We start from the raw sequence: 14,828 nt of genomic DNA, 5'->3' as shown, positions 1-14,828 counted from the left end.
TGGGAGTCCACTGATGCCACCTATAAATACAACTTTGGGAAACCTACAACAAGCTATTGACAAACACGATGAATGCTTGAAAGATATAGAATGCTCGCATAACAATAGCAACCCACAAAAATATATGAACAAATGGAACCCAATAGTTTGGCATTAACGTATCATCATAAAACTTCATTAAGCATTCTTCTTTAAGCTTTAGAGTACAAATATGTGGGGGCTTAGCGCGTGTGGTGTTGTTAACCTGCAAAACATCAATTCATTGACCCGTAAGATAAAATTACACCATGATCTGTTGGCAAAAATTGCGACAAATTAATTCGAACAATTTAATCTGTCACCGAATCTTAATTTAATTTAAAACGGGACCTCAATCTCACGTCCGAATTCATCGCATAGTACGTTCATGAAAAGCCAATTTGTACACAACATTGGAATTTACGTCAACATTATCGACAGCAATTCCTTCCGGACGCCGCGCGCGTATTAATGAAGGCCACTTTAATATCAATCGTTCATTAAACCGAGGAGCATACAATCGTTCATTTGGGACGTTCTCACGCCTCATTAAAGTCTTTTCCGTGATTCGGCGACCGCGTCTACCGTTTCCCCGAACACAATGAGGGAGTGATTCGGCGGCGAATAACGAGGCCATTTTGTCGGTCGCCTCTCACGTCCGACGCCTTCCGACGCTCAATGAAAGTTTACCTGCAGCCGTAACGAGCGATTTGTCCCCTGGCCCCGGCCCCCGCGCCCCCGGCCCAAATCAAAGCCCATTCACATCTGCATGCCGACACAATGCCGGCAATTAGGGCGCGCTTCGCCCTACAATCGGACGTAATGCGCGCTCGTTCGATGACGCTAAGCCGGTTCGTCCTGTCCCGTCGGGCCGAACGCCTTCCAACAATCTTGAAATTTGCACTCGTTCGCATTTATCAGCAGATTTGTGTTGCGATGTTGTTTCGTCTAATTGAATAACGCCCTCTACATGTGCTCCGTTTTCTTAATTCAAATCAAGTTTTTATTCGATATGCAAAGTGCAAAAGAACATATTTATCATTTTATATCGACTGTAAAAAATACAACTGTACCTACTAATGCACTGCGAAAGTAGTTCCGAAGTTATAAAATTTTATTGGCTACTTAAGTTGTAAAATTTAAATTAATTCATTAGCAAACTTTGCTCCGCCGTCTATTATTAGAATAATCCATACAGCCCTCAGACCTTTCCGACTAATAAAGACACATTAGCAGCTGTTAGGTGCGAAGGGTCAAGCGTTATGAATGTCACGTCTTTGCTTCCTTTGTGAATCAATTTGTAGGGGCCTGGGTCAATGTGCCTGTCTACACCTGCTTACAACATTTCAAAGATTCAGCAATATATCTTATGACCGATTATGATCAAACACATCTCTATACTAATATTAATTGTAATTAGATATTGTTTGTTTACTTGCACGCGCTAACATTTGAAATATCGATGGAGCTAACGTTAGCTTGAGGGTATCATTTTTTAAAATCGGTAACCTAAAACTGGTAAATCAGCTTGACCTCTCTATAGTATGCGTTGTCATGCAAGTGGGAGGTCAATGAAAATGGTAAATAGGCTTCTTTGCGTTGAGAGAAAGCGGATAAAAAGTAGAAGTCTGAGGAAATTGCTGCTAACTCTGTCTTTAAACGCAGGTGCAATCGCTTTGCATAGCTAGTCTAAATATATATAACTCAAAAGTGACTGACGGACATAGTGATCTATCAACGCACAGCCCAAACCACTGGACGAATCGGGCTGAAATTTGGCATGCAGGTAGATGTTATGACGTAGGAATCCGCTAAGAAAGGATTTTGACTAATTCTACCCCCAAGAGGATAAAATAGGGGATGAAAATATTACTTCGTAACGCGAGCGAAGCCGCGGGCAAAAGCTCGTTTCGTATAAAGCTTCAGAAATAAACATTACTTGTTGAAGATCAAGTAAATATGAATCACGTCATCGACGCCATTGTGAATCAATTCGCTGGGTCTTGGGTCAACGTGCCCGTCTACACTTTATTCATGTGGATTTACGGCTTTATTCCTGGAAATTTGATGTCATAATAGTCAATAATATTAAATGATATTAGTAATCGTAATAATAGAGGTTAAAAGTTAGTGTAGTATAGGTACTGATGGAACGACTTCCTTCGTAAATTCGCAGAGGTTTGGGTCAATGTGCTTACCTTACATCTGTCTGACAAATGCAAATGATTTACTTTGATTACATCGTTTATAATATTGTTTAACACATATAATATATTTGTTTTAAAATTTCTGTTTGGATATTTAGGCTTTAGACTATGTAACTTTAGAAACAATTAATTGTTTATAATGGAAGTTAAATGAATATAAAATGAAAACAAAATATCAGGGCAAAGTGACAAAAACAGTTGAAATTCATCATCAGTTCGCGTGGGAGACTAAAACATTAATTAGAGAAGAATTATTAAATAGAGTAACAATAACTTAGTATTGTGTTTTACTTATATAAGAAGTTGGTTACAAATTCCCATGGACGGTATTCACCACTTACGATCAGGCGAACTGCATACGTCTTTCATATCCTATATTATAAAAAGGTGTGGTACCTTTTTTGGCTGTATTAAAATATACCATAATAGCAACTGGGTAATAATACTTTGCCATTTACACTCAACAGTTCAACGCTGATTATAACGTTACAAACATTTACAAATTTAAATGTTTTGTGCGTCGCGTCATCGCTAACTTTGTGAGCTGGGGCTAAGGTCAAGCCGTTAATCATTTCTTTATTGCTCTGACAGATGATTTTAGACCCCTAAAATGTGAACTGACCTTGAATGAATGCAAAGATGTTACGTGTTCAGAGTACGCACTTCAGATATGTTGCAATCTGGTTTGGGGTTGATTACAGATGTCGCATTATCCTTAGGAAGCAGTGACCATTAACCGTCATACGAAAATTTATGCTGTACAATATCAGTATAAGTGGAATTATAAAGCAAAGCTCACCTTCATATTTTTTTAACTAAAAAAACGATTAATAAATGGCTTATATTTGGTATAACTAGCTGACCCGGCTGACGTTGTGTTGCCATATAAATAAAAAAATGTTAAGGGTGAACAACCCTTATCACTTAGGGGTATGAAAAATAGATAGTAGCCGATTCTCAGACCTACTGAATATGCATATAAATTTTGGTGAAAATCGGTAGAGCCGTTTCGGAGGAGTACGGTAACTAACACTGTGACACGAGAATTTTATATGTAAAAGATAATGACTAGAGTTTGCTCGAGAGTCTAAATTCGACCAAGATACACTTACCCAAATCTTGTTAAAAAGCCATAAAAGTAGGCACTGAACTATTTTTATATAGATGCCATTTAGCATATTTTAACTCAGCACAAACTGAAAAAATATCACAAATAAATAAGTTCACGTCCAGATTTACTTACTGTGTATTTGAGAAAAATATTAGCTCATTATAAATAAGGAAACATAAACATAAACAAAGACAAATGTTGACAGTAATCCATTAGGCCTGTGATTTTAATAGCGTACATTAAAATGTTAAGTGATTTCAAATGAGCACGGAAAATATTTATATCATTAAAAAGCAATAAACTGTTTGATATCACCTAAGATTAATGCCGATTGTATTGAAAATGTACATAAATTTTATTATGTTACGTTTTTGAAGAATTTAACAGAAGTTTGTACTGTAAAAGTTTATGAAACTAAATGAGTGTTTTACTGTAGCTCACTATTTTTTTATTATTTTGTTAGATATTTTGTACCCACATTTCTATAAATAAAGTTCTAGAAATAAAGTTACTTTTAAAAATAATTAATTAAATTTGAAGAAGTTTAGTATATAAAAATATATTATATTGATCAAATTAACGAAACTTTTACTGTACTGGAGGAAAACAACTAATTTAATGGTTGTCTTTATTTACAAAGTTGCTAATAACAGAGGGAAAGATAATCTCTAAAAATCTTTATATGTTGACCAACGAAATAAAAAATTCGGGGTCAGTGAAATTACTTTAATTCTTGTAAAATAATAAACGTAACTATACGATACTGTGTTTTAATGTCTAGAATTTGAGTCCATTGATCTGAATATTAAATGCTGGTAAAAATATAAAGTTAATATAGGTAATATCTAATATTCAACAAAAAATGTTAACAAAAACTTTCACACACGTTATATTTCGCAAGTTCGTTTCCCTAATACAGTGCAGTCTTCCACATTACATCGTATAAAATACAACATAATACATATAATAACCGTTTGTCAGTTCATCTGCGCTACAACAAGTAATAATACTGAAGCGTTACGTTTAGAATGAAACTTGCCATTCTAGTTTGAGTGTTCCCGGAATTTTTGCTATTTTAAGCACCTTTATAGGTTACGAGCTACGAAGCTATGAGAAAATTAAAACGGTTAACATAATGCTCTGGCGTACATTTAAACATGCTTAGAAATGCCATCTACTGCAATAAGTGGATAGCCTATTGATCCACCGCGAACGGTTAAGCTAAAAATGATTTCTGTAAGTATAAAGTGGAAGGGAATTTAGTACTTTGAAAGACGATGACTAGATGTTACTTTATATAAGACGAAGAAAGGCCAGATAATTATTTGAAGATAATCCGAGCCGGCAAGAGTCCTACCTAAGTGAGTTTAAACTAACCATTAATAAATATTAGTATTGCAAAACAATAGCAAACTGTTTAAATCATTCAATCAAGAAAAAGTTTTATCGCACTTAAATGTGATGTCGATGTGATTAAAAGTTTGTAAATCTCCTTTTCTTTATCTTTTTTTTTTATTAATCAACCTTTTAAATAAAAAAGTATTATCTCGTTCAACATACGCTCGTAAACCAATCCCCTTCGTAATGGGGTAAACGTCTTTATCTTAGTAAATTGCGTCTTTAATATTTTTCTCTCAAATAGTTCTTCCCTCGCCGGTGGTAAAAATCCGTAGCACAGTTTGAAATGGCACTAACAAACCATTAGGTACTGCAATAAGTGGATAATATCCCGGGTCCAGTTCCATGAAGCGGTGTTGCGGCGTTTCCAGGTAGAAAAGAGAAAAGATTCAAGTACCAGCAAAATTACCTTCCAGCAACGAACCCAAATATAACAATGAGGATGCATACGTAACAATGAAATGGATTATCTTTTCTATTTGATCACAGTGGATTCAATGATGTGGTTGATTTAAGTTTTTGAACTTCAATGCTGTTTTTTCTATGCGTTATAGAGTTGCGACTTGTATGTTGGTTATAGAAATTTACTGAATGAATCCATTGCATTCCATGCATTAAATCTGGAAATTGTAATATCTTTAAAAAGTAGATTTATTTATGAAACTACTTCTAAGGTTTTTTAGAAATAAATTTACAGTTAAAACAATATTAGATTGTTTTAACTGTAAATTTATTTCTGTAAAAATTGCGCTTATTTAAAAAGAGTAAACTTCGTAAGTTAAAGAAAAATGTTGCGCTTATGTAACAAGAGTAAACTTCATAAGACTTTGTTCGACAAAATGATAATGGGGTAAAAACATCAGTCTTCATTAATAGGATTTTAATGTTGCATAAAATTGCACTGGCATCGGGTTTTAATGAACATTGAATTTGTATAGTCCGCGTCAAACTGCTAGTCCGCTTTGAAGTTGTTGCGAGCAGGTGTAGTAATACAATTTGCTGTCGCGACGCGATTCATTTCTATATTCAGAGCGGACTAGCAGTTTTACGCGGACTATAAATTTTTACTTCGTCCTACAGTCAATCTACGTAGGACTCTACTATAAGGTACATTTATTTTATTATAATGAATAATTATTGCTACATGCATAGGAGCTTTGCCCCGCGTCATTAGGCAGCATTCACAGTGGTTACAATGTTCTTCATTTGGGTGTACAGTCTAGATTTATAATCATTCAACTCTCTAAACCAAAATAAAATTGAAAATTGCTGTGGACGTCTGTTTGTAACATGTTATAAAATGATAATTCATTTTGATTGTTGGATTTTAAGATTATTTTTATTAACAGAGTATTTTTGTAAATACGACTTATTTTTTATGTTATAGGTACTATTCATTTTCTTACACAATATTTTTTTCAGAACAATACTATCCTTCAGAACAATATGTTCGATAAATTACAAACATTGTTACTCAATGTGTTTAAATAAATAACAAAACAATTATAAAAAAAAAAACTTCTAAGAAGAAATTAATTAGTAATATTAGTAATAAGCGTATACTGGCCCATTAAGTCACTAGACAAGTTAGAATATCAAGTGCGCGTGTGCTGTGGGCGAAGTGGCTCGTCATTAAGGGGCATTCACAGTGGACGACAATATTCTTCATTTGCGTACGCCGGTCATTTACTGTATTGTGACGTCTACATTCAAGCTCAGAGCACCATTCCTAGTAAATTAAATGTTGTATGTAGGTAGCTGTTACACAACTAATATTTTTGTACATTATTTTATGAACTGGACTTCTTTAATTATTTTTAATTAACGTAGTGAGATGATTGTGTTGAATAAAATTAAGAAAAAACAATATTCAATATTAAATTAAGGAGAATATAATTAGTAGTAAGCAAAGTTGCGTACAGTGGTCCATTAAGCCACTAGACAAGTTAGAATAACAAGTGCGCGTGTGACGTGGGCAAAGTGGCTCGTCATTAAGAGGCATTCACAGTGGACGACAATATTCTTCATTTGCGTGCGCCGGTCGTTTACTGTATTGTGCTTCTATATTCGAGCTCAGAGCGCCATTTCTAGTTGCTAAAATATTCTATATAGGTATAAGTGTTACATCAACTATTACTTTTGTTCATTATTTGATCAAATTTACGACCTTCAGTTATTTTTAAAATAACGTAGTAAGATAATAACGTTAATTAAAATAAAAAACAACTTAATTATACAATATAATAAAAGATAATATAATTAGTGTAAGCAAAGTTGCGTATACTGGCCCATTAAGTCACTAGACAAGTTAGAATAACAAGTGCGCGTGTGCCGTGGGCGAAGTGGCTCGTCATTAAGGGGCATTCACAGTGGACGACAATATTCTTCATTTGCGTGCGCCGGTCATTTACTGTATTGTGACGTCTATATTCAAGCTCAGAGTCGTTGCTAGTTGCTAAAATGTTCTGTAGTTTAGAACAACTATTATTTTTCAACATTTTATGATGAAATTGATGTTCTTTTGCTTTTTAATTTGCGCGTTGAGATGATAGTTACGACTAAAATTAAAATAAAAAATATAACTATAACAATTTTAAGCGCAGCTGAAATGTTCTCTTTATGGGTTCGTACACAAAACTGCGATGCGACGTCGCATCGCAAAAATCTGCGAGCTCCCTCGACGCATCGCAAGAACTTGCGAATTGATTCGCATCGCACAGTGGTTGTTGTTGTTGGTCACCCTGAGAGACGCTACGCCGCACGATATCGCATCGCAGCAATTCGCATCGCAATTTTCTGCGTTGCGAATTCGCATCGCGTCGCATCGCAGTTTTGTGTTCGAGCCCTATATAATCGTATAAGCAACTATTTCTTTACCGTGACTTATAATATGAATGCTTTAGTTCTTCAAAGTATGTTTTAGAATTTACGCGGTGTGTCGACAGGGAATTTATGGAAATAGCACATAATATCATTAAATAACAATTCCATCTAAACTATTAGTGTAAGAATGTTAAGTGGACGACATAATTTAGGAACGCATGAATCGTATGTCACATGTTCGTTCATAAACACTAATATATAATTATAATTCAAAATAATTTCCAATAGGAGTGAAGTAAAATACGAATGTGACAAAACGGTGTGGTCTGAAGTAGTTCCAGCTCCACATGTACAATTAGGTTAAGCTTAATGTTGTAAAAACATTTTTTTAAAAGATATATATTATGGAGTTTCCTTCCCCGCTTCTTCTCCATAGCGAAACATCTTTTGAAGTGGTGGTATTTGTATTGACATTCAAAAAGCAGTTATAGCCTACTCCTAGTGGTTAAACCTCAGCCTCTCAATCGAAGGGTCAGAGGTTCGAAGCTCACCTCTGATTTTTAAAGTTATATGCGTATTAGAAATTAATCATCCCTTGCTCTAACCATGAAGGAAAACATCATGAAACAACAAATACGCACATAGCCAGCTTTCGTTCAAAGGTTGGCAGTATTACAAATAAATGTTACAATTAGCTTGAAGGTGGTAAAACCCTTTGTGGTTTGACTCCGGCGGCACCACCGCCACACCTATTTCTACCTAATAACAGCAGTGTTAGGCGCTGCTGTGTTCCCTTTTGAATGGTGTAGTAAGGGAGACAGACTTTTCCGAGGCGTTCCAGCTTAGTCCTCAGGGATAGCGGCGCATCTGAGGCCGACCTCAGGTAGGAATATCTAATCCTATCTGGGGTTGATTACAGGTATCCATGGGTGGCAGTAGCCACTTACTTACTAGAATGCATGTTCATCTGCTACTTTTATATTATAAAAAATAGCCTTCTCGTAAATCAGTTTTAAAAACGTATTAATTTCATCAAATTGTCACTGTACTGAATAGGATTTGGTAAAGTATTGCAAGGAAAGGCCATAGAGTCATAAAATGAGAACATCCAAATTCACCTTTGACAATACCAAATTATCAAATGCAGAGGGGGTGGTGCAGCGCTGGTCGTTAAGGACATTCATAGCGACCATTCGCAACTGCCATGGTGCAGTGCCGCTGTCTTAATTGTCCGTTTGCTCGAATTAGACGTATTTAAGATGTTCAATCTTCTTTTTGTCTTCAAAGCACAATAGGACAATAAGTCCTACTGAGGATGAGTCTCCTCTCAAGATAAGCGTGTTGTGGCTATAGTCCACCGCTCTGGCTTTTTTTATTTGTCATGCATGAAGATATTTTTTCACTGTTAAAATATGTCTTTCTACTTAACTTCTTACATTTGCGATTCACCTTTAACATAGGGTATAATACTTATGTGTTTGAGTAATCCATGGATAGGTACAATATGTATTAATGTTATTATTTATGGCTTTGAGAACCATTTTAGATCTTCTATCATCACTTGGCACATAATAATATGAGTCAGTATTTTGATAGGTTAATAGATTAAAAATAAATTACGTTTAAATACGGTTTTAATAAGAATCGTAATATTTATAAATTAGAAATGTAAAGATCAAGCCCCAACGCTCAAAACTATTAAGTAATAAATGTTTTCAAATAATTAAAATAGTGACAACAGCCATCCTTGTACAACAATGCCAAATTATCAAGAGCAACGTGGGCGACGCAACTCGTCATTAAGGCTCATTCATAGTGCGCGACAATATTCTTCATTTACGGGCAACTGCAGTGCAGTGTGCGACGGCCTTAATTGTCCTCTTGTTCGGACATCTCTTCCATAAAATAGAGGTACGAAGGTCGGGTTTATGCAACATGCTTCGTGTAATTCTATTGGAGGTATCCAGGTGTTCGAGATATGAATGAATTACGGTATTGCACTTCTAGGTTCCGGGTTTCAAGGCATGCAAGTTTAAACCTAACATGCGAAGTCATTTTGAAGTATTTGTAAATAAATCGATTCTGACAACGAAAAGTTGATCCATGTCATCGGTTAAATCGATCATTCCGAGTCGATATATTTTAATAACAGCAATCGATCCATGGCATCGATTGACAAAAGAATGGAACTGTCGACATTGAATACATTTCAAAGACTACAATATTGCATAGTGATCTACGATCTATGGTAGTGCACTATGATCTATCATCGATGATGATAATGACGAAGCTACTAGACCAATCGATCGATAATCGATAGCCAATCGAGGCTATTGATAGATAATTTAGTGTTGAAGGACCCTAAGATCGTAACTTTTTTTAAGATAGGAACCACATAATCCGCACAAGGACAGAGATGGTTTGGTATGATTAAAAAAACTGTAAATGCATTTATGTGCAACTGAATATTAAAGAGGACATTTTGCATAATAAATATTCGTTTTTATTTCATACGAGCTTTTGCCCGCGGCTTCACTCGCGTTACGAAGTAATATTTTCATCCCATATTTTATCCCCTTGGGGGTAGAATTGATCAAAATCCTTTCTTAGCGGATGCCTACGTCATAACATCTACCTGCATGCCAAATTTCAGCCCGATCCGTCCAGTGGTTTGGGCTGTGCGTTGATAGATCACTATGTCAGTCACCTTTGAGTTATATATATTTAGATTATTATAAAAACTGAAGCATCTGTAATTTCTATATTTTGATAATGCTGAGCAGTACCGAGAATATTTGCATTTGTGTACGAAATAGTCCAAAGGTCTCTTGCCTAAGTAAGTAGGGTTTTATTTAGTTAGTCAAGTGACCTATTACGATGACGACTCTATGCTTCAAAGGACGTGATTAACATACTGTGCATAGGTTCTCTAAATTGACCTTAGCAAATTGTACGTAACTTAGATAAATTTACTGCACAAATTGGATAACCAGAAAGGCGTTTATCTACACATGGACTGCAATAAGCTTGTCCGTCTAAAGGTAAAAGGCTGCTGTAACCGTCACTTCACGTCAAAAGAAACATACTTCAAGAATTTGATCCAAGGCCTAACCAAAGCAAGACAAGGCCGCATAGCTACAAAATAGGTGCCGTGAGTGAGACTCGTTGCAGCCGAACTAGGAAAATTCTCTTCTGTCTCTCTTCTCTCTTTCTCTTCTTGGATATCTATATTAGAGAAGACGAATATTACCAGATATTAGTCATATTAGTCACGTATGCAGTCTAATAAAACTTAAAGCGTTTCACATAAATTCGAAAACGATTTCCCTAATGACAAATGAACTACATCGAATTATAATGTATTAATATATCTAATATTAATAATAAGAGTATTCACCTGTCAGTTATCTGTTTTACGGTACCACGTAGGCTTATGAACTCTATGTGTAGAGACATAGAGTTGGAATGTAGAGTTGGACTTTATGTAAATGAGAATTAATTTGTCCCACCAGCGACAGAGGGGCGATAATAAATGAACGAATAAAAAACGATAATTATGTATTTCGCCTAATGGTATGTAGAGTTCTGCGTTCGATCTCCTTGTGATAAATGGTAAACATAATAACATGAGCCTTAAAATAATTGAAAAAAAAAAATTAAACAGTGTTCTTTATTCTCTTGACCTTATAGAGTGTAAGTACAAAAAGTTGGGGGGTTAGTTAGGACGTACTCTTGATACCACCAAAGAACGTCTCGAAACTTATTTTAACAACATATAATAAAATCGCAAATAATTTAGCATCTTGTAAAAACTACAATTCGTAGGTAATTCTAGTTGCCTCACATTTGACTAGATGTTAAAATATGTAAATCTTTCACATATTTTAAAAGCCATTCATTATATATAATTATTCATATAATTACTATTCAAACTTATCCAACGCGGAAAGATATTATACCTTAAAAACACATTTTTTAAACAAAAAATAATATACAAATAGAAAATAAAAATTCAATAATTAAATCTTTTTTATAAAGTCAAATATTACTCGCTTCCCATTAGTAATGAAACTAGTTTTGATCGGCTTGTAACGGTGCATCTGTTTTCGTATCAAAAGCCCAGTATCTATGCACTGACTCACCGATTTACATTGTACTCATCTAGACATAGACGTAATGCCCGTGATTAATAAGGCCCATTAACTTTAAACAAAGATTAATTTCCGAACGGATCTCGCCCCGAAGATCGCTCGATCGGTCCCGTACCATGAAATATCACGAGCTCCATATTTTACTGGATGATAGCCAATCTTACAGTAATGGTTCAGACAATAAATAAGTTGAGACATTAATTAACGATACTTATAATATGATAGTGTATTTTTAAAGTTATACTTTGGGGCCTTATATAAATCAGATAAAAGTGTTTTTTTTTTCGGATGAAAATAGATGCGCACGTAGATCTAACACGAGTGAAGTGTCTTAAATGAGAATTATTGTTACTGAGTAATTGTTTTGTAAGCGAGAATCGGCAATTTTTAACAGATGACGTTAGTAGTGGTAATTTTATATATTTTAAACACCCGATGTGATTGTTTTATGACATCATAAAATAAAATAAAAAATATTTTATTTTTTGTGTTTCATAATTTTCTTCACTTTTTTGTAATACTATTGTTATTAAATTTACAAACGGCGTGTAAAATTAAATAAATATGTCATTTAAAAAATCCTTACAATTGAATAATTATAAAATGTTTGAATTTTTTTATTCATACTAAATGATTTTCCCAATTCCGTCATGTTTAAATGTAATAATTATAATTTCATACCTATTTATATATTTTAACGATAATGGTTTTAAATAAAGTCACCAAGAAATACATATTACGTCATTTGGGTAATTCGAGTTATTCGAAATTCGAAATAATGTCGCTGTAGTCTAAGCAGTCGCATTTGCATGTGTCAAGGATAGCTCTAGCGTCAGTACGTAATACCAAATTCAGATTTTTATTATTCGAACACGTTACCTTGTGAAATTTTAAAGTCTATTTACTAGACATATGTTTATGTATTTTTTTAAATATGAAGTAGCAGACGAGCATCCAGGCCACCTGCGGGTAAGTGGCTACTGCCGCCAAGGGCGTCTGTTATCAACCCCAGAATGGATTACATTTCCACCTGAGGTCAGCCATAGATGCGCCACTACTGCTGAGGACTAAGCTGTAAGTAAAACTTTGGAAAAGTATGCCTCCCTTAGCACACCTTACCTTACCTTATTATGGTCACTTTTAGGACATATGACAATATGATGAGTTCATCAGACGTTTCTACAAATATTGGATTATTCTGCAATCAAGTAAATATACAAAGATATGAAGGAAACATAGTCAGAAAAATCATAGGAAAAACAATTTACCTATTAACTTATCAACTGATACAAATGTATCTACAATGTACATTCCCCAACAGTATTTTCATGTATTTATTTACAGATTTTCCTTGTTACTTGAAATCAATTAGTTTGGAAAATAAGCAAAATATATTTAAAATATAAATTTACAAGGACGTAAATAAGATTGTTTTTGGTCATACCTACTAAGTAATAGGGAGTGTGGGAAAAATTCTGAGTGAACTTTTAAAAAACCGACAATTAAAATCGACATCCTAAGGTTGGTTAGTAAATGTCGCAGGTTTTGCAGTAACGACAACATGTGACACGACACGTACCAATAATTTTGTATTTTTTTATATTCTAATAGTTTTATTTTTCTTACGCCAAAAAAGTCTAACTTCTTATCTAAGAGCGCACACTTTAAAAAGTTATAATTATTATAATTATAATTAGAAAAAATCTCGTTAATTTTATTTAAATAAAATCACATTAGAAAGGTGCCGTGGTAAGGGATAAAGGTGCGCGACCCACCTGCGCCGGCGCTGATCGATCGAGCCTGAATTAACCCGATAATGCTATCCACCAAATTATTGAATTAACCCGCCGCGATCGACCTCTTTCTTGTAAGCTTGTAACCGGACACGGTATAACGAGACGGGTTAGGTGCAATCCGTGCAATCGTTTAAATAAAATATTAATAGAAATTATATTTCCGTATTAATGCATCTTTTTTATAAGTATTTAAGTTTTTAATTATGCGCAATCCGTACAATCGTTTAAACAACATATTAACAGAAATTATTTTTACGTATTTATATATTTTTATCTATAAGTACTCGTATTTGCGTTTTTAGTTAGGTGAAATCCGTGCAATCGTTTAAACTACATAATTATATAAATTATAGTTCCGTATTTATATATATTTTATCTTTATAAGTATTTACGGTTTTCTAATGTCTAACAAAGAAGTAAGATGTACTCGTACCTACTTATCGTACAATCCGACTTATCTCACATATTGTATTTATATAATTTATCTTTTTCCTGTTACTTCAAGAATAAAATGAATATTATCAGTTATCAAACCAATGTATGTATTTATTGTTTTACTACTAAACGGTCTCTCAGAGTGAAAATTTTAGCCCTTAGACAAGTGCGATTTGAGAGACTTAACACGACTTTGAAAACTTTTTTAAAACTTTCAGGCGTGTAGGTATCCCTGTTTTCCTTCACTTTGAAAACAAGTGATAATTAATTTCTAATACGTACATAACTTCGGAAAATGTGGTATGTGCTTGCGATTTGAACCTCGGACCTTCAGCGTGAGATACCTACAACAAACCAATAAGCTATCGTAGCTTAATTGCAATATAAAAATCATAATTAAACTCATCTTCATTAAAAATTGATGGTAACACCCCATCAAGTTCCTTAGCCTAAGGACTCTAAGGAGCAGCCGTCATCTCTTTCGTGGGAATACGGCCCGGTGGCGGGTCAACAGCCAACCACTAATTACAGCCGGCTTTTGTCGGGTTAATTGGTAATTTGAGATGTACGCCGGTATTTGTATCGACCACGCATCGGTTTTTAATTTAACTTTAACTTTTGATTAGACCCATTGTAAAGCCGAAATTAATAGACGTAATAATAGTCTAATGCTATCGGTCCGTGTATGGAATCTTTGCGGATTTAATTACGATAACAATTAATTTACTATAAGAATGTTGACGAAAAAACATTACGATGCTACGTAGTAATCGTACTTTTACTACGAGAATTAATGTTTGTTTTTACTTGTAACAGCAAAGTATGCAAATTCTAGATTTAGTGTCTCTGTCGCACACGCACTTTATGCCCACCTTCCTTATTAGCCGTT

At 34.5% G+C, this 14,828-nt stretch overlaps 1 protein-coding gene across 1 annotated transcript in view; it reads left to right on the top strand.

Moving 5' to 3' along the window:
• Positions 1-14,828, top strand: part of LOC140747705 (LIM domain transcription factor LMO4) — a 248,028-nt gene that overhangs the window by 78,070 nt on the left and 155,130 nt on the right. The window lies entirely within an intron of this gene.

This window comes from Epargyreus clarus, unplaced genomic scaffold (assembly GCF_041222505.1).
Source record: "Epargyreus clarus isolate Ecla_fem2 unplaced genomic scaffold, WU_Ecla_fem_2.2 ptg000015l, whole genome shotgun sequence".
In the NCBI taxonomy this organism is placed as follows: Eukaryota; Metazoa; Arthropoda; class Insecta; order Lepidoptera; family Hesperiidae; genus Epargyreus; species Epargyreus clarus.
The sequence above is the reverse complement of the archived record's forward strand: the minus strand, read 5'-3'. Positions and strand labels throughout refer to the sequence as shown.